This window comes from Oryx dammah, unplaced genomic scaffold (genome assembly GCF_014754425.2).
Source record: "Oryx dammah isolate SB20612 unplaced genomic scaffold, SCBI_Odam_1.1 HiC_scaffold_3, whole genome shotgun sequence".
Taxonomy (NCBI): domain Eukaryota; kingdom Metazoa; phylum Chordata; class Mammalia; order Artiodactyla; family Bovidae; genus Oryx; species Oryx dammah.
In genome coordinates this window covers 33,926,575-33,946,332 of record NW_024070187.1, presented here as the reverse complement: position 1 = coordinate 33,946,332, position 19,758 = coordinate 33,926,575, and the positions used below count along the sequence as shown (strand labels likewise).

Below are 19,758 nucleotides of genomic sequence, written 5' to 3'. Positions count from 1 at the left end.
CACCTCAGATATGCAGATACACCACCCTTATGGCAGAAAGTGAAGAGGAACTCAAAAGCCTCTTGATGAAAGTGAAAGAGGAGAGTGACAAAGTTGTCTTAAAGCTCAACATTCAGAAAACTAAGATCATGGCATCTGGTCCTATCACTTCATGGCAATAGATGGGGAAACATGGAAACAGTGGCTGACTTTATTTTTCTGGGCTCCAAAATCACTGCAGATGGTGATTGCAGCCATGAAATTAAAAGACGCTTACTCCTTGGAAGGAAAGTATGACCAACCTAGACTGCATATTCAAAAGCAGAGACATTACTTTTTCAACAAAGCTCCGTCTAGTCAAGGCTTTGGTTTTTCCAGTGGTCGTGTATGGATGTGAGAGTTGGACTGTAAAGAAAGCTGAGCGCCAAAGAATTGATGCTTTTGAACTGTGGTGTTGGAGAAGACTCTTGAAGAGTTCCTTGGACTGCAAGGAGATCCAACCAGTCCATCCTAAAGTAGATTAGTCCTGGGTGTTCATTGGAGGGACTGATGTTGAAGCTGAAACTGCAATACTTTGGCCACCTGATGTGGAGAGCTGACTCATTTGAAAAGACCCTGATGCTGGGAAAGATTGAGGGCAGGAGGAGAAGGGCACAACAGAGGATGAAATGGTTGGATGGCATCACTGACACAATGGACATGGGTTTGGGGTTATTCCGGAAGTTGGTGATGGACAGGGAGGACTGGCATGCATCAGTTCATGGTGTCACAAAGAGTCGGACACGACTGAGCGACTGAACTGAACTGAGACAGCATATTAAAAAGCAGAGACATTACCTTGGCTACAAAAGTCCATCTAGTCAAGGTTATGGTTTTTCCAGTAGTCATGTATGGATGTGAGAGTTGGACTATAAAGAAAGCTGAGCACCAAAGAATTGATGGTTTTGAGCTGTGGTGTTGGAGAAGACTCTTGAGAGTCCCTTGGACTGCAAGGAGATCCAACCAGTCCATCCTAAAGGAGATCAGTCCTGGGTTTTCATTGGGAGGACTGATGTTGAAGTTGAATCTCCAATACTTTGGTTACCTGATGCAAAGAGCTGACTCATTTGAAAAGACCCTGATGTTGGGAAAGTTTGAGGGCAGGAGGAGAAGGGGACAACAGAAGATGAGATGGTTGGATGGCATCACCGACACAATGGACATGGATTTGGGTGGACTCTCAGAGATGGTGATGGACAGGGAGGCCTGGCGTGCTGCGATTCATGGTGTCACAGAGTCGGACACTACTGAGCAGCTGAACTGAACTGAACTGATCTTATAAATAAATCAGTTGTGTTTCTTGCATCTCTGAATTCTGTTAAGTAACTTTTACTGTTGTGTACAACATAGGCTATGTAAATACAAGATTTATAGAATATTTGATTTCTTTTTTTGTCTTTATTGATGCTACTACTTTATAACTGGTTAATCCCTGTGAATAGCTGGAAGGCTAAAGTTAATAGACTGTTTAAATAAAAGCACATTTTGTTTTTCAAAAACTGAAAAAGAAATAGAAGCTCTGAACTTCTAATTCAAAATCAGCTAATTCAAGATCAGATCAGAACAACACTTGCATAGCATAAAAGGAAGTAATTCTTGGTATAATCTTAGTAACTTGGTTACCTTTCTGATGAAAATCTAGGAATAATATTTTAGAAGTAAATTAAGTTCTCCTGTGAGTTTCAGAAACATAGGAAATGTTCTCACATAAAATACAAGAATGGTTGAAATGAAAACTCTGTATTGTCTATGTATCTGCCTGAAATAATGAGCTATCATAAATCGAGTTGTGTTTAGCCAGCTTTTAGGTATTTAACTTCTAAGTTAATTAATAGGCATGGCTATCACCACTGACATGACATAACACTGACATGACATGCCTATTGCCGCCGACAAAGGTCTGTCTAGTCAAAGCTATGGTTTTTTCCAGTATTCATGTATGGATGTGAGAGTTGGACTATAAAGAAAGTTGAGTGCTAAAGAATTGATGCTTTTAAACTGTGGTGTTGGAGAAGACTCCTGAAAATCCCTTGGAATGCAAGGAGATCAAACCAGTCAGTACTAAAGGAAATCAGTCCTGAATGTTCATTGGAAGGACTGCTGCTGACTGAAGCTGAATCTCCAATACTTTGGCCACCTGATGCAAAGAACTGACTCATTGGAGAAGACCCTGATCCTGGGAAAGATTGAAGGCAGGAGGAGAAGGGGATGACAGAAAATGAGATGGTTGGATGGCATCATTGACTCGATGGACTGGAGTTTGAGCAAGCTTGGGGAGTTGGTGATAGGGAAGCCTGGTGTGCTTCAGTCCATGGGTCACAGAGTTGGACATATCTGATCACCACTGAATAAAAGAGAATCTTTAAAAATTAAGTAATCTTAGTCCACTGTCCTGTATGTTAGATAATTGTAGTAATAGTATATAAAGTATTTGAATATTTGTATTAACTGTCAGCTTTCAGAGGCAACAGTGAAGCAACGTATAGGATTGATGCTATGTCATTCTAGACATAAAAAAAAAAAAAGATTTTTAAAAGCTTTGATACCGCAGTGAAGTGTTTTTTGACACTTGCTCTTGCATATCAAGACCTTATGTTGGGTCTAACATGAAATTTTAGTCAATTTCATCTTGGTGAATTCAACTCTAGAAAGATTTAGCTTTTGCAGAAGACTGCAATTCACCATCCACAGTCAGCAGTGAAAGAGATGCTTATTGACCTTTAAATTTCAAAGAACTATTTCAAATCAATCATGTAAGAGACCTTTTGATGGTAATGCACAGACTCAGTCCAAAAAGAGCTCTTTCTTTGAAGAATCAATAAATTCTTTTCAGAAATATCTATCCACAAGGCTTTGTATGAACAGGATAGTTTTGCTAGCTTAAAAGCCTTGAAACCTTTTAGATTATTATAATATTTCCATTTATTGTCACTATCTTTAGGTTATCTTTGGTTACAACTTTAAACTTATTTTTTCAACAGATTTTTTCCCTTATTAAAAAGCAAATTGTCAGTCTTTTTCCTAATCTCCTTATGTACTTGTAAGTTTTGCAAGAGAGTCTGATACACAGAAATTCAGAGATTGTCTTGGTATGTTGTAAGGAGTCCTTGCTATATCTGCTGAAATCAGCAGTCTTCAGGTTTACAGATACTGATTTTGAAATAGGTTTGTAAATTTGATGTTTTCTTTTTCTGAGGTTTATAAACTTAAAATACTTAAAAACAGCATTTTATCATAGAAAATCAATCAAAATATCATAAGCCAAATCCATAAATATTTTAACATTTTATTAATATTAAAAGAGAAGAATTGATTTACAGGTTGTATTGGACTTCCACTTGTTATTTCCCTTTTCTTCAAATAAGGAACACGACTAAGGTCCGTCTAGTCAAGGCTATGGTTTTTCCTGTGGTCATGTATGGATGTGAGAGTTGGACTGTGAAGAAGGCTGAGCGCCAAAGAATTGATGCTTTTGAACTGTGGTGTTGAAGAAGACTCTTGAGAGTCCCTTGTACTGCAAGGAGATCCAACCAGTCCATTCTGAAGGAGATCAGCCCTGGGATTTCTTTGGAAGGAATGATGCTGAAGCTGAAACTCCAGTACTTTGGCCACCTCATGCTAAGAGTTGACTCATTGCAAGAGACTCATGCTGGGAGGGATTGGGGGCAGGAGGAGAATGGGACGACCGAGGATGAGATGGCTGGATGGCATCACTGACTCGATGGACGTGAGTCTGAGTGAACTCCGGGAGATGGTGATGACAGGGAGGCCTGGCGTGCTGCGATTGATGGGGTCGCAAAGAGTCGGACACGACTGAGTGACTGAACTGAACTGAAAGGCTTTGGTGGGGCTTCCCTTGTAGCTCAGCTGATAAAGAATCAGCCTGCAATGTGGGAGACCTGGGTTTGATCCCTGCTTTGGGAAGATCCCCTTGAGAAGGCAAATGCTACCCACTCCAATATTCTGGCCTGGAGAATTCTATGGACTGTATAGTCCATGGGGTCGCAGAGTTGGACACGACTGAACAACTTTCACTCAAAGGCTATGGTAATGTTTGCTAAAAATGCTATTTAATTATTTAATCATCCCTTTTTTCCCCCAAAAGTATTATCTAAACTTGGTTTATTAAAGGCACTTTATAATTGCCACAATAGTTAATAATTTTGTTGAAATGAGACAGTTTTTCTAACTATGTAACTATGTAGTAGAAGAAATTATTTTATAAAATTTATGCAAGCACAATTATACTGTAACTTTTTCAGCCCACTCCTTTTTCTCTTTTCTTAAGGAAAGTAAAACTGAACAAAAAATACTTGAGAGAGACTTTAGATACTCAATGCTTAATTCATCCAGTATAATGTGCTTAGTTACATCCGACTCTTTGTGACCCCGTGGACTGTAGCCTGCCAGTCTCCTCTGTCCATGGGGATTTCCAGACAAGAATACTGGAGTGGGTTGCTATGCCCTCCTGCAGGGGAATCTTTCCAACCCAGGAATTGAACCCAGGTCTCCCCCACTGCAGGTGGATTCTTTACCAGCTGAGCTACCAGGGAAGCCCCATCCAGTATATTACTTTCTCATAAACAGTGAAGTAATTTCACACATACTAACTGATAATAGACAAAGCTTTGGTTTCCATGAATCTTAACCACTAGTGTTTATTATTTGTCAAGCATGAAGATTGAATTGATATAATATACTACATTTTTTCTAGTGTGGACTATCATTTCGCTCCTATATAAATAAAAAGTCCCCTGATATTTTTCTATATCCACATTGTTTTACTTTTACAAAGTGTTAGAGTTAATTATTTATTTGTTGTTTTTTAAAACCATGATAGTTTTTGAGCACTGCACTTTCTGAATTTTTGTGTGTATATTAGCAGAGTAGACCACTCGTATGATGTGGCTACAGTTCTTATCATATACTGGAATATAATCTCTTTGAGTTTTATTTTTAAGAAACTAAGAGCTATAACAAGGCAGAATTTCTCAGAACTATGGAGTCATCAAGTCCTAGTCCTTGTGAAAGTTGTGAGCTTGGGTTTCACTTGATTTGGTTTTTTTTTTTTTTTTTTTTGGACATTTGTTTATAGTAATAGTAGTAGTTACCTTATGTTGAAAACTATGTGCCAGTCTCCTTGCCTGTATTATTTCTAATACTTACAAATCTTGATATTTGCTTCTTACGGAAAAACAATCCTGTATTCATTTAATTGATTAGACCAATATTACATAGCGAGTGGAAGAGTTAGGCTTCAAATTTATGGTGTTTGACTCCAACGCAGTATTGTTTCCATTACATTATTAACTCTGCTCTCTGTTCCCACCTAGACACACACACACACACACGTGCACATGCACACACTTCCTTTCTGATTTCTGGTAGCCTGATTCCTAGCCCTAGTTCCCTCCAAGGGTAAAGCCATGATGGCATATTATATTATTTTCTTCCCACAGTCCATGCACCAGGACCATCTCATACCTAAAATATTTTCTCAAATTAAAGAAAACCTTCCTATCCCAGATTTAATTCTTTCTGATACTTCTGTCTAAATTATATCGATGATTATATATTGAGGATAATGGCTTACTGTATTATTTTTCATAAATATCACTGATTTTAAAGAAACCTTTAATACTTTAATCAAATATAATAACTTGTACGTTCAAATATCTTATTACCTATTTGAGATCTTTTAAAATGTCAAGATTCTTTCAGCAACTTGAAAATCATAGGAAAAACAGAGAAACTCACTTTTTTTGTAATAAGGGCCATTCTAGAGCCTACACTGTTTATTGCTACAAAGTTATGGTAGCTGCTTAGGAACTTATTCTTAAGTGTATTAATAAAAAGTAATTTGAATTGGAAAGTTTTTAACATGGTCATATATTACCAGGATATTGTAACAAGTGTATTAATAATCTATCATTAAATGAAGTTAACTTTTGTTGTTTGCTGATTATTATTTTACTGTTTATGCAGTTTCTACTATGTATCATATATGATGGTGCTTTCTATAAATGTAGAGATGAATAGAAAATGCTTTTTTTGTCCTTAAGAATGTCACAGTCTGTGGGAAAAAACCAGCAATTTTTATTTAACATTTATGGTGAAATACTTCCCAAAGAAGTACCCACAAAAGTTTCAAAATAAGACTCCATAACTCCCTTCACATAACTCCCTTCATTCCTGTATGGGAGTATTACAAAGGAGATTTGACAGAAATCCCTTGATCTCAGTATTGACATACTGAGTGCAAGGTACTTATGCTAAAGAGAGTTGCAGGAACAGCTTTAGCTATACATCCCCTTACCATTACTAACATATATACACAAAATAAATTCAAATTTCAGAATCTGTTTACTAATTAGAAGAAATAATTCAATATCTATTTGATGTAATAAATGAAAACATTTATTTGTATTCAAATTAAGCTTTTCTAGGTTCTATATAGATCAAAGAAATATGATGCAACAAGGACAATAAATTAGCAGATAAATTATGTAAGTAATTATGTAATTAAATAAATTATGTAATAAATTATGTAAATTATTACATAATTAGCACTGAATATTATTTAATTGAATAAAATGGGTTGTGTACTCCAGAGTTGTTGTATAGAAGTATAGTGCAAAGCACATGTTTAACTTTTCTAGTAGCCATATTTTAAAAAGTAAAAAGAAACGGGTAAAATCAATAATATTTATTTAACCTAATATGTCTAAAGTATTGTTGTTTCAACATATTAGCATAAAATTAATCAGATATTTATTTTTTAACTACATCTTTGAAATCTTTGTGTTTTGCAATTACATGTCAGTTTAAACTGCCGCATTTAAAGTGTCACTGTGTGTATGATTGGTGGCTATTTTATTGCAAATGGCCGGATAAATTTAGCATTACAGATGTTCAAAGACAGTTTAGCTCACCCAAGTGGATGTGTGCTACTACTCCTGCTTAGTCGTGTCAGTCGTGTCTGACTCTGTGCGGCCCCATAGACGGCAGCCCACCAGGCTCTGCCGTCCCTGGGATTCTGCAGGCAAGAACACTGGAGTGGGTTGCCATGTCCATCTCCAGTGCATGAAAGTAAAAAGTGAAAGTGAAGTTGCTCAGTTGTGTCTGACTTTTCACGACCCCATGGTCTGCAGCCTGCCATGCTCCTCCGTCCATGGGATTTTCCAGGCAAGATGTATGTATAATATGTAAAACCTGTTCTGAGTCCTGACAGTTTTTCAAAACTTATGTAGATGAAAGGAACGAATATCTATTATAAGGAGGAATGCTATAATAGGTTTTAAAACATAATTTACTGAAAATGATCATAATAGTTCCAGCTGTTGACCAAATTACCAGTTTATAATATACTTCATGTTACTGCTAAGGAAGGTCACTTAAGGTCATATTAATGATATGTAGTATGTTATTTTTACTATAGTTTTAGAAATATTGGGCAAAACTTTTCTAAAGGGATATTCAGCTAAAAATCTTTCTAGATATTATATGTAAATAGAGTTTTCTGGCTTAAGTAAATGTCATTAAATACAGAACCATGCTTGGTAATTCACAGTGAATCATGGGATACTAAATTTTTGTGAATGTCTTGTCAAAAGACCTTTTTAATTTTACATAATCCAGTCTTCCCAAAGTTGCTGAACTAAGGGGTCTTACTGTGAAGCATATAACTTGGGAGCACTGATCTAATATATTTTCTGTTTTAGAAAGTCGATGTAAGAGGTGTATGAAGAGTGTTTTAACACTACTTCCAGAATTTAGGAATACTTTATGTCTTTCTGATTACACAGCAATCTGTCACATTTCGTTATATGACATTTATTCATTTATTCACTAAAATTACTATCTATCTTCACGTCTATGGAAAAGTATTTTTTTGTGAACCACAGCTGCTTATGTGATTTCTAATGACTCATGTAAATTGATAAATGATAGGCACAGTACTTTGTTTGTACCTCATTAAATATTCTGCAGTTAAAAGGCCCAAGAATATTTGCAGTCTCTGTTTGATTATCCACTGATTTTTAACAGACTTTTAAAAAAAGTACAGGGAACTCTAAATTTTTTATCACTAGGTTTTTACTTTTTGCATTTATAGTTATTTAACATTGCCAAGTGGGCTGCCGTCTATGGGGTCACACAGAGTTGGACACGACTGAAGCGACTTAGCAGCAGCAGCAGCAACATTGCCAAGGAGTGCCTGTAGTTTGTCTTCAGGAAAAAAAAAAAATTTTCCATAGATATTCTTTTGTTCTGACAGAGGATAAAATGGTTCACCACATTACTTTGTTACAAACAAGTAAATATTTAATGCAAATTACTTGTTTCTTCTGTATTGTTTTGTTATATATGTTTTGCCATGTATTGACAGTATATGAAAACATTTGCCTGGTATCAGTTTCAGGTCTTCTTATTTTTGTCCTTCCAGAAGATGTCTAGAGGCCTAGTTGTGAAAAGAAATGGTACCCATTACAGTGACCGTTTGGATAGTCTTCTATACCTTATCACTTCCTTTCACTGTATAAAGGACGACCCACTGCAACAGACAGCTATGTGGATACAGAGAGGAATAGATACTAAGTGTTCTGGTCATGGGAACTCAAGTGAGGGGTACCCAGAGCGAAACCTAGCACAAAGCAGTACATTTACCCTCCTTTGAAGTACTGGCATAGGTAATCTGGGCAAACAAAACCAAGATTTATCATTGAGCAGCAAAGTGACTTAAATAATCTGCCTGCAATACAGGAGACCTGAGTTCATTCCTTGGTTTAGAAATTCCCTGGAGAAGAGAATGGCTACCCACTCCAGTATTCTTGCCTGGAGAATTCCCTGGACAGAGGAGCCTTGTGGGCTCCAATCCATGGGACCACAGAGAGTCAGACTGAGTGACTAAACATTCTGAAGTCACTAACTAGCAAAATTGGACAGATGATGCAGGGGAAGAACCCACAACATGCAGCTCCCAGGTTAAGGAGGAGAGACAGCAGCATAAAGACATCAGACTCTTTTGCATGAAGTGGAAGTCTGACTGTGCTCCGCTTTGAAATGCACATGTGCTGATTACCTGTGGGGTACACGCACATCCCCCTACCCCTGGCCCAACCATTAGTTAAGAACCTTGCTCAAAGTGTAATTCTAAGCTTTCATGTGAATCTAATCAATGGGATCTTAAGACAGTTCTAATCTTATTAAGAATAATAGAATATACAGTAAAACATTTCAATATGTGTGGTATTACACTTTAAATTTCAGTTTTCTTTTACTTTGGGCCAGATTAAATCCTTTAGAATTTCCTTTCCAAACTAAATTTCTCTGAATAAACTAAGCTTGTTGTGTTCGTCTATTATTGTTGTTTTAAAAATTTTGGTATTGTTTTGTTGTTGTTTAGTTGCTAAGTCATGTCCACTCTTTTGTGACCCCATGGACTGTAGCCCACCAGGCTCCTCTATCCATAGAATTTTCTAGGCAAGAATACTGGAGTGGGTTGCCATTTCTTTTTCCAGGGCATCTTCCCAACCCAGGTATTGAACCCAGGTCTCCTGCATTGGCAGGTGGATTCTTTACCTCTGAACCATCAGGGAAGCCCAAAGTCCTAATTTAATCACTTTAGGAATGAATATTTGTCAGTGATCAATGAAGGCCTACCATGTTTAACTTAATTCTCTTCCCCAGATATTGAGTAAAACCATCTAATTTTATAGTGGTTTTTATTTCTTTTGTTGTTGTTGCTGTCATTCTTCCAAATCAGTTTGTCTGGTATTAAATAAAATTGCTGCTTTTCTCTGTCAGTATCTTGCTCTTTCTCTGTACTTTGATCTTAACATAGTAAAAAATTAGACTTCCTGCTTGTTGCTAACTAGGGGAATCCCTTCTTTGCCCATCTATGCTCTGTTTGCATTCTGTTTTCAATAGCTCAAGAAACAGCTATTGTAGGTGAAAGGTCTTTTGTTAAAAAGAAGGAAACTGAACAGCAGTTTCCTCTTTCCTTCTTTGACTTGCACCTGCAGACAAGTGGTGTGTGCTTCAGTCTTTTTTTTTTTTTTTTAAAGCATCCATTATTGTTTCTGAGACTTACCTTTGAAAAATTTACACAAATGAAATGAAAGAGGAATCCTTTAAAATTGACTGTGTATTCAATATACTGTTTCTTAAGACTGAGTTGTAAAGTTTAAATAGCATTACTTCTAGCTCACTTTTGTGTATAATTCAGTTATTTTGCTATGACTTCTAATACAATTAAATGATAGATATATGACAAAACTCTCAATGATTATTTGATTTAGTTAGGCAGTACTAATAAGTGTAGATTATTTTAAATTACTATTTAATACATTTCATTATTCACATTATTTTAGTGAATGGTTGAAAGGTAAAGGATGTAAAATTTATAAAATAATTTTTGTGGAACTCAGGTGCCATCTAAATTTAGCACAGAAGTGATATTCAAATCCCACTGACACTGTGAAAATAAACCATTTAGTTTCATGTAAGAGATACTTAAATAAGCCTTCTACACACTTTCATGATTTTCTTAAATAATAAGAAGTATATATGCATGTACTAACAGTGGCATAATTTTCTTTTCTAAATTTTCTTTTTATAAGTTTAGTGGCTAAATAAACATATCATTTAAAGAATATATTCTAGAACTGAATATTTTACTGTAACTTTTAATCCTGTCTGGTTGCTATCAAAATAATTCTGTTTTTCACAGTCATGCTTTTGTTATATGACTTAATTAGCATTATGGAAAGATGTATTTTTTAATTTAAATTGTCTAGGTGTGTATTCTCACATATTCAACATCTTATATTTCCCTTAAATGATCCACTAAGGGTTAAAAAAATTCCAGTTTCATAGACATTTTATTTTACATAACAATATAGCAATGGCTAGTAATTTAGTGGCTTTTCTGTGCATCATTAGAATAAAAATACACTTCTTGAAGTATTCTTTCAAGCTGTTCCTAGACAGAATAAAAGCATTTGAAATCTCCATGTACTATAAGATCAGCACATCTTCAGTTCTGCTTTCAAAGCCTGGAAATATGTGGGTTTCTCAAATCCCTTCTATATTTTTAACTTTTTTAAAGTAATGTCTCTATTGTTGATGCCTCCTTGTCCAGCCAGGCCATAGTTAGTTCTGCACCATGCCTATATCATTACCAGCAATTCAAGGGAAGGGAAATGATTATATAACTTGTATACTTAAATTCAAAGTGAGTAAGAATGGAGATTTGGGGTTGTTGCTGAAAGAGCTACTGTTTGACTATGGCATCTCCGTATGAAACTCTTGTATTTTAGTGGATACAAGAAAGTCACTAAGTCTAGTGCAGATTCAAGAAGAGGGCAAGTTGACTCTGCCTCCAAATGAAGACTGACAAAATCACATTGAACAAGAGATGGTGGGATGGGAGTATTTTACATCCATGTTTGGACAATGTTATCTGCCACAATAGGTTACCCTAAGAAACTTGAATTTCATTCTATCAGTGATTGAGAGTTATTGAATAATATTATTTGGGGATAATAATATAATCACAAACATATTTTGTTAAGTTTACTGATAAACTCCTGAGAGAAATAAGATGATCACGGAGTTCATTGTGTTTTGTTTTTGCTTTTTCTTTTCCTTAAAGAGTTCATGAGTCTTTGAGGCATTGACATGGAAAGCAGGCAGAATGGAAGCAGGAAAAAAAGGAAAAAAATACCAAATAATCTTAGATGTATGAGGAAACACAGAATACTTCTTTAATGAGACAGACTTCTTCCAGTAATTTACCTACCTTATCTTGGTGGAATGCCAAGTTTAAATTCAGGCATCAACCATATGTCACCCCTTTGGCTATTTGACTAGGGTTCTCATCAAATACTTGCTTTCATTTAGCCAGAAAATTTTCAAGATGTATCATCAAATTGGGTACCTTCTTTTAGAGACTCTTTGGTTTGTCTATAAAATTTTAATCAAAGCATCTTATATATAATCTAGAGATTTTTAAAATGCCATAAGATATTGTCATTTTTGCATTGCTAAATATTCACTGTAAGGCCCCCAAGTTTTGAAGACTACTCAAAAGGCAGCTGTGTTTGTTTGGGTTGTCAGATATATCAACAAACAGATTAGTTGTATGTACTTAAATATGTCATGGAAACTGATCATTTGAGTGTCTGATACAGCACTTTTGATTGGAAATATTTTTGTTACTACTGGGTATTAAACATTGATAATTTCATTTTAAGGCACTTTAGATTTTCTGTTTTGTTTATATCAGATTTGCTTCATTTATGCTGTTTCACACAAAAAGAATAGAGACTTTCTCTATTATTAGTTAAATGCATTTGGAGAATTTTTTTTTTCCCTTGGAACACAGAAACAAAGTGGAAATGATTTTAATCTTGAATAAACTATATTAAATATTTAATCATGTTAGCTGCTTACCAACTAATGAATTGCAAATTAATAGTATTGGAGAACTTTGAATTCTTAATTTCTAAAGAGTGTTGATATATAGTTAATATATAGTGTCACTGTGATAGTGACAGGTGCTAAGAAGAAAAGTAAAGCAGGATGAGGGGAAAGTAATAGTGGTTGCATTTCCATATAAGATATTCATGGAGGGTCTCTCTGAAAAGGTACCATTTGAGCAGAGATCTTTGAGTGGCAAATGTGTAGGAAGAATATTTCAGGCAAAAAGCATGAGTGCAAAGTCCTCCTGGCAGCAGAGTATGTGACTTGTTGGAGTTGAGTGAAGAGGAAGGTGTGTCTGTAGCAGGAACGCCCATGAGAGATGAGGCCCTATATATGTGTGGGGGAAATTAGGTTATGAAGACCTGTGGAAGGACTTTGACTTTTATCCTGTGTGATACAGGATAGATTGTGGTTTTTTAATTTTTTTTTTAAGGAGTGAGAAGATAGACTTCATATTTAACAGGTATGCTCTGGCTTTGATGTTGGACGTACCTTGGTATCGTGGCAGTCAGGAGAATGCAGATAACTTTGATGAGAGTGGTAAAGGTGGCAGTAAAGTCACATTGAATTGATGGAGAATTAATGTGAGGTGTGAGAGAAAGGGAAATTGTGGATGACTGCTTTATAGGCTGGGCTACAAAGAGGTAATTGCCAGTTGCTAAGATGAAGAGGTTTGTGAGATGAACAAGTATTTGGGCAAGACCAGGTGTTTACTTTGAGACACGTTAAGATTGAGATGTCTGTTAGACATCTCAAGTTGAAATATCAAATAGGCTATAGAATATGTGAATTTGGATTTGAGGCTTGGTTCAGGCTGGAAATACAGATTTGGGAGTACATAGTGTAAAACTAGCATTTAAAGTGTGAAACATGGTTATATCACCTGGGGGAAGAGGTATACTTAAGGAAAAGGAGAGGTTCAAGAGCTGATGGCTGAAGAGTGTGTACTTGTGGAGATTGTGGAAGTGAAGAAGAACTAGCAAGCACATCCGAAAGGAGAAGCCAGGGAGGGAGCAGAAGCAGCAGGACTGTGTTGCACCAGAAGCCAACAAAGAAAGGGATTTGTCAGGGAGGAATTAGTCCCTTCTGATAAATGCCTGCTGATAGGTCTCACGTAAGATGAAAATTGAATTTAGCAGAGATCTTAGCATTAGAGAGATTATTCATTACTTTGACAAAAGCTACTTAGTTAAAATGGTGGTGATTTTAAAACCTGATCTGTATATGTTTAAGAGAAAATAGAAGATGCAGAATTGGAGTTAGCAAGTACGAGCATTTCTCTTGAGTAGTTTTGCTATAAAAGAGAAGAAAAATAGGACCGTATTATGTGGAGGGAGAAATGAAGGGATTTTTGTTTGTTTATAAGACTGAATACATTATGTTTACAGAGAATGATATGATGGAATAATCCAGAAGAGATAAACTTAACCATGGAGTTAAGACAGAGCACATTTTTTCCAGGAGTGAGGCCACTGAGTAGCTGAGAGGGGTGGAATGCAGTACAAATGTAGAAGAATTGGCTTTGGACAAGCACATGAAGTGTTTATCCTGTCATGGGGAGGAAGGTAGACTGCATGGGCACAGTGGCAACTGGGTTGGAGGTGTGGAACTGGAAGTCTGGGGAAGTTATTTTCATAATAGTTCTATTTTTAGTGACAGATAAATCTTGGAGTGAGGACATAGAAGGTATTAGAGATTTAAGAGGAAAGGAAAAGGTATGGATAGATTATTTAGGTGAGTTGGAGAGGGCCAGATTAATTATATTCCTGGACAGCACTCAAGGACATATTGGAGGTTAAAGCTTATGAGTCTAAGATAGTCAGCAGAGTGATCAGTAAATATTTGTTCACAAAAATGAATGAATTGTGGAATTGTGGATTTCTCATTTAACAGAATCTAGTCTTGTAGTTGCTAGGTTATTACAGTGCACTGGAAAACAGATTAATTTCCTAAGAAGAGCATTTTATTGAAAGATACAGGCTAGTCAGTGGATTTGATAAGTAGCAAAGGCACCATCTGAGTTGTTACTAATTCAGTCTTGGGTGAAGCACATTGATATTTTAACTGTCATATTGACTTTGGGGATAATAGACTTTAGAGATAACCTTTAGATCATTTTTCTTATTTTATAAATGAAGAAACTGAGGACCAGAGAAGCAAAGGCAATCCCCTTTTGCTGAGAATCTTCCATTAGTTTTTACAGAAAAATTTTAATATTGTAGTAAAAATACTCTACCAAGATTTGCATTTTTTCTAATTTTATTCCTTCTAATAGAGCATCTCTGTTTGGTTTTTCAATTTGTGTTTGATTGCACAGTTATGTAAATTCTTTTTGACAGATTTATTATTAAGATGAGAAAGATGAATAAGAACTCTAGTTTAAAAAGCTCATTAATTTTAAAGAAATGTGTCATGAATTAATGTTTTCGAGTGGTATGTTTTTCTTTTACATTACTTCTTCTGGATGAATAGAATTTTATGAAAAGAAATAGGTTATTTAAAATGATTAGATAGAAGTTATACAAAAATTCTTCTAGGCATCTTCAGTGTTCCTGAGAAACAGGTTAAATGTAATACTCAACTAGTGAAGAATTATTATTAACAATGCAAGATTACACTGTAGCCCATCTTTACAAAGCTAGCTATAAAAATGTTTTCTTTTAAAAGCATTTTCAAATTGTCTTTCACTTGGGTGATCATTTAGTAAATGAAAGTCCTCTCACCAGCCTATATATTTCTTAAGCATACTGACTGGGAGAAGGATGTTTGTTCTTGACCTGCTTGTTTATAAGAAGTATAACCAGTCACATTCTACTTTTAGCATATTAGCAAGTTTGAGTAAGCCATCATGTACACATTTCAAAATAAACTAACTTTCCCAAAGTTCAGAAAAAGCAGTTAATGTCAGTTTAAAAACTGCAGAAATAGTTTTACATGCTCACTTTAAAAAAAATCAAAGTTCCGTCTACTGGATAGTAAATATACATTTTGTAAGTGTGTTTATATAGTAACATGCATCAGATTTTCTTAACAACTAAATGCAAAAATAGGATTAGGTTAGGAAGGTAGTTGCTGCTGCTGCTGCTGCTAAGTTGCTTCAGTCGTGTCCGACTCTGTGTGACCCCAGAGACGGCAGCCCACTAGGCTCCCCTGTCCCTGGGATTCTCCAGGCAAGAACACTGGAGTGAGTTGCCATTTCCTTCTCCAATGAATGAAAGTGAAAAGTGAAAGGGAAGTTGCTCAGTTGTGTCCAACTCTTAGCGACCCCATGGACTGCAGCCCACCAGGCTCCTCCATCCATGGGATTCTCCAGGCAAGAGTACTGGAGTAGGGTGCCATCGCCTTCTCCAAGAAAGGTAGTTAGGGTGGTCTAAAACTCTTTAATACCCTGTTCTCTATTTGACAGAGAAAATAGAAACAGGATGCTATCAGTCATGTGCGGATCAAAGTATCCTATGCAAATAATATGCAAATAAAATTATTAAATTAAAATCTAGTGTTTTGCCTGGAATGCAAGGTGTCTGTGAATGTCTTTGTATAGTGTTAATGATGAGGCGGGCTTCCCTGGTGGCTCAGTGGTAGAATCTGCCTGCCAAGGTAGGAGACGTGGTTTGGATCCCTGGGTTGGGAAGATCCGATCCCCTAGAAAAGGAAAGACGGCCCACTCCAGGTTTCTTGCCTGGGAAATCTCATAGAGAAAGGAGACTCGTGGGCTACAGACCAGGGTGTGCGAAAGAGTCTGTGATATGACTTAGCAACTAAATAACAACAACAGTGATGAAAAAGAGAGGTTTTATTTGCAAGATATGAGGTTGGTGGGCTTCCCCAGTGGCTCAGTGATAATCTGCCTGGAGTGCAGGAGACTCAGGAGACATGGGTTCGATCCTGCTGCTGCTGCTGCTGCTGCTGCTAAGTCGCTTAAGTCGTGTCCGACTCTGTGCGACCCCATAGACGGCAGCCCATGAGGCTCCCTTGACCCTGGGATTCTCCAGGCAAGAACACTGGAGTGGGCTGCCATTTCCTTCTCCAGTGCATGAAAGTGAAAAGTGAAAGTGAAGTCGCTCAGTTGTGTCCGACTCTTAGTGACCCCACAGACTGCGGCCCACCATGCTCTTCCGTCCATGGGATTTTCCAGGCAAGAGTGCTGGAGTGGGGTGCCATTGCCTTCTCCGGGGTTCTATCCTAGATCAGAATACCCTGATGGAGGGCGTGGCAGCTCACTCCAGCATTCTTGCCTGGAGAATCCCATGAACTGAGGAGCCTGGCGGGCTTCAGTCTATATGGATATAAAGAACTGGACATGACTGAAGCAACTGAGCACACACGCATGCATGAAGTTGGTGATCAAGGCATGTTATACCCTCAGAAAGTGTTTGAAATTTAGCCCAAGGTGAAAAAGTTTTGAAGTGTTTAGGAAAAACAATGAAGTTGTCATTTTAGAAGTCTAATACTGGCTTTAATGCAAAAAAAATGAGTGTCAGCAAGACCATAAACAAAGTAAGCTAAAACGTGGGATAATGTAGGCCAGAGTGATAGTAACATGAATTACAGATATAGAAATAGGGATGGGGAGAAATGAACTGTTTAGGAGCAAAAATCTATAAGATGCTTTGACTGATGGGAAGGAGGAAAATGTCATGGTTAATTCCTGTATTGGACCTTTAAACTATGATTGAAATTACAGAAAGGATAAGTTTGGAAGGAATTGACTGATTCTGTTTTTATCAAGTTATTTTTTAAGACTGGACATCCAGTTGTAAATTTCTCATAAATAGATATTCATTCTTTAAGTATAACTATCTGGAGATAATCCCACTTTCTATATCATTTATTCTCATTATTCCAGTTATTATATATGTGTGAAAGTGAAGTGAAGTCGCTCAGTTGTGTCTGACTCTTAGCGACCCCATGGACTGCAGCCTACCAGGCTCCTCCGTCCATGGGATTTTCCAGGCAAGAGTACTGGAGTGGGTTGCCATCGCCTTCTCTGAAGGCATATATATATGTATATATGCCTTCAAATCTATATCTCAGTTTAGGTCACTCTCCTGGACTAGAGCCCTGAATATACTCATGAGGTTAAATTTATTTTCAGTAAAAATTATGCTTTGTTATTAATTCAAAATACAAGATTTTTCAGATTCTGCTACTTAAGTATGGCAGATGAAATGTTATTCAGTTTCAGATGTTGAGAAGCATAATTGCTTGGGGACAAAGATTGTGATGGGACGTTAGTCTCACATTTGTATCTGAAAATACCACTTTAGAAATACCCCATGCTCAAATAAGTAGTTACTGGTCCCTGAGTTAAACGTTGGAAATTTGAGTTGTCATATTGCTTCTACAATTGAGGAATAAGCAAATGGATGTACAGGAAGTCAGCATAATAATGATGAAAATAATGAAACTGTTATTAAATATTTCTATGATATTATTATTTCTTTGTCTTGAGATTACTTACTAATTCCGGGTAATTCAAAACATTTGATTTTATCCCTTCAGCTCTTACATAAAAATATATTTAATAATGAAAAACTGATCTTCTGTGATGGTTGTTTACCCATGACTTTCTACTCCATTTTTTGACGTTGTCAACTGTGTCATTTTCCCACTGCACGTGAATATCTGTTTACATTTTTTCTTATTTTTCTTTTGATTTTGAAAGATATGTAACTATTTAGGATATTTAATGTCCTGTGTCTTTTTCAGTGACTTTAGCTATTGTTCTTTGAAAGATTTTAATAAAAAGGATTTCTGACAACCAAACAAAACAGGAATCAGGTTTGATAGACTTCAGCGTATATGAAGTGTATGTCCTGTCAGGAAAAAATCGAGCATCCAACACAGCTGGAACCTTTTTTGTACTCTGTATCCATCTTAGCTAGCCAATCTTGTGTATTTACTACAGCAACGACATTGATGAATCACTTTAATTTACCAGGCAACTGACGGTTTGCCAAGACTATCAGTGAGAACCGGCTAGAGCTGGTCCTGATCATTAGAGATACATGTATTGTTTCAAAAAAGTGTAACTGATCAGAAAGCAATTTAGATGTACTGTTTTACTACAGATGTAGAAACAAATATTTTAGTATTCTTCTGACTTTTATTTTTCTCTTTTTCTTTTCTCCTTTTATGGAAAAATCAACACCTATACAAATCTGTGCTAATTTAGTTATTTGATAAAATTGCTTATGATATAATATGGCCTTTTAAAGTATTGGCAATAATTTTTAAATTAAACTTGTATAACTGCAATTGGTTTCTAGAAAATATGCCATTTTATGTACTTTATTTTGAAGGTAGCAAGTTGTGGTATCAGGTTTTCACTTAAATAGTTTAAACCTTAGGTGAGGACTAGAAAATAGAATGCATGAGCTTTCAAAGTATTATAGACTTCTAATGAAGATGTGTGTAATAGAGGGCTTCCCAGGTGGCTCAGTGGTAAAGAATCTGTGTGCCAGTTCAGGAGATGGGGATTTGATCCCTGCAGGAAGATTCCCTGGAGGAGGAAATGGCAACCCACTCCAGTATTCTTGCCTGGGAAATCCCATTGATAGAGGAGCCTGGTGGGCTACAGTTCATGGGGTTGCAAAAAAGTCAGGCACGACTTGAGCACCACCAGTCCACTTCATGTATAATAGAGGTACAAAAGGAGATTATCTTGGGAATACAGAGGGAGAATTTAATTACATATGATATGCAGAAGTCATGTTTCCTTCATGCTTAGTGTGTATAGAATTTATAACTATACACACTGAATTTATTCAGAGCTAACAGTATATTTAGGTGGACTAGATAGCTTGTCTATAACTAGGTGATACTACTACAATATTTTAAAAATTCAGCATGTTTATACAGTACCTATCATATGCCAAGACCTACACCTGGTGTTTTCATATATAAGCAGTGTGCTGGGCGTCATATTATAATACAGGTTGGGGTCTGATGTGCTCCAAATGCCTTTACTGTCTCTTTTTGATCCCTGAAAGTCTACTGATCAGACCTCAAAGCTTAAATCTTTGTCACATATATTTTAATTAAATATAGAAATAACCTGGAGGAGTTATTTCTTAAGTCTTCGTAAATTCCTACATTATGGCCTGGTGTGAATGGTGATTGCCCCTTCTGCAAGCAGGCTTTGGCAGAGGAAGTAGAAATGGTTTTAGAGGCCCATACTATTTGAACTGAGCTAGTAGAGGCCCAGAAATTAGAGCCAAATGATAAAGAGGTCTTTGTTTTATTTGTTTTGTGTAC

At 36.4% G+C, this 19,758-nt stretch overlaps 1 protein-coding gene across 2 annotated transcripts in view; it reads left to right on the top strand.

Moving 5' to 3' along the window:
- The window catches only part of CCSER1 (coiled-coil serine rich protein 1), a 975,365-nt gene that overhangs the window by 69,234 nt on the left and 886,373 nt on the right, over positions 1–19,758 (top strand). The window lies entirely within an intron of this gene.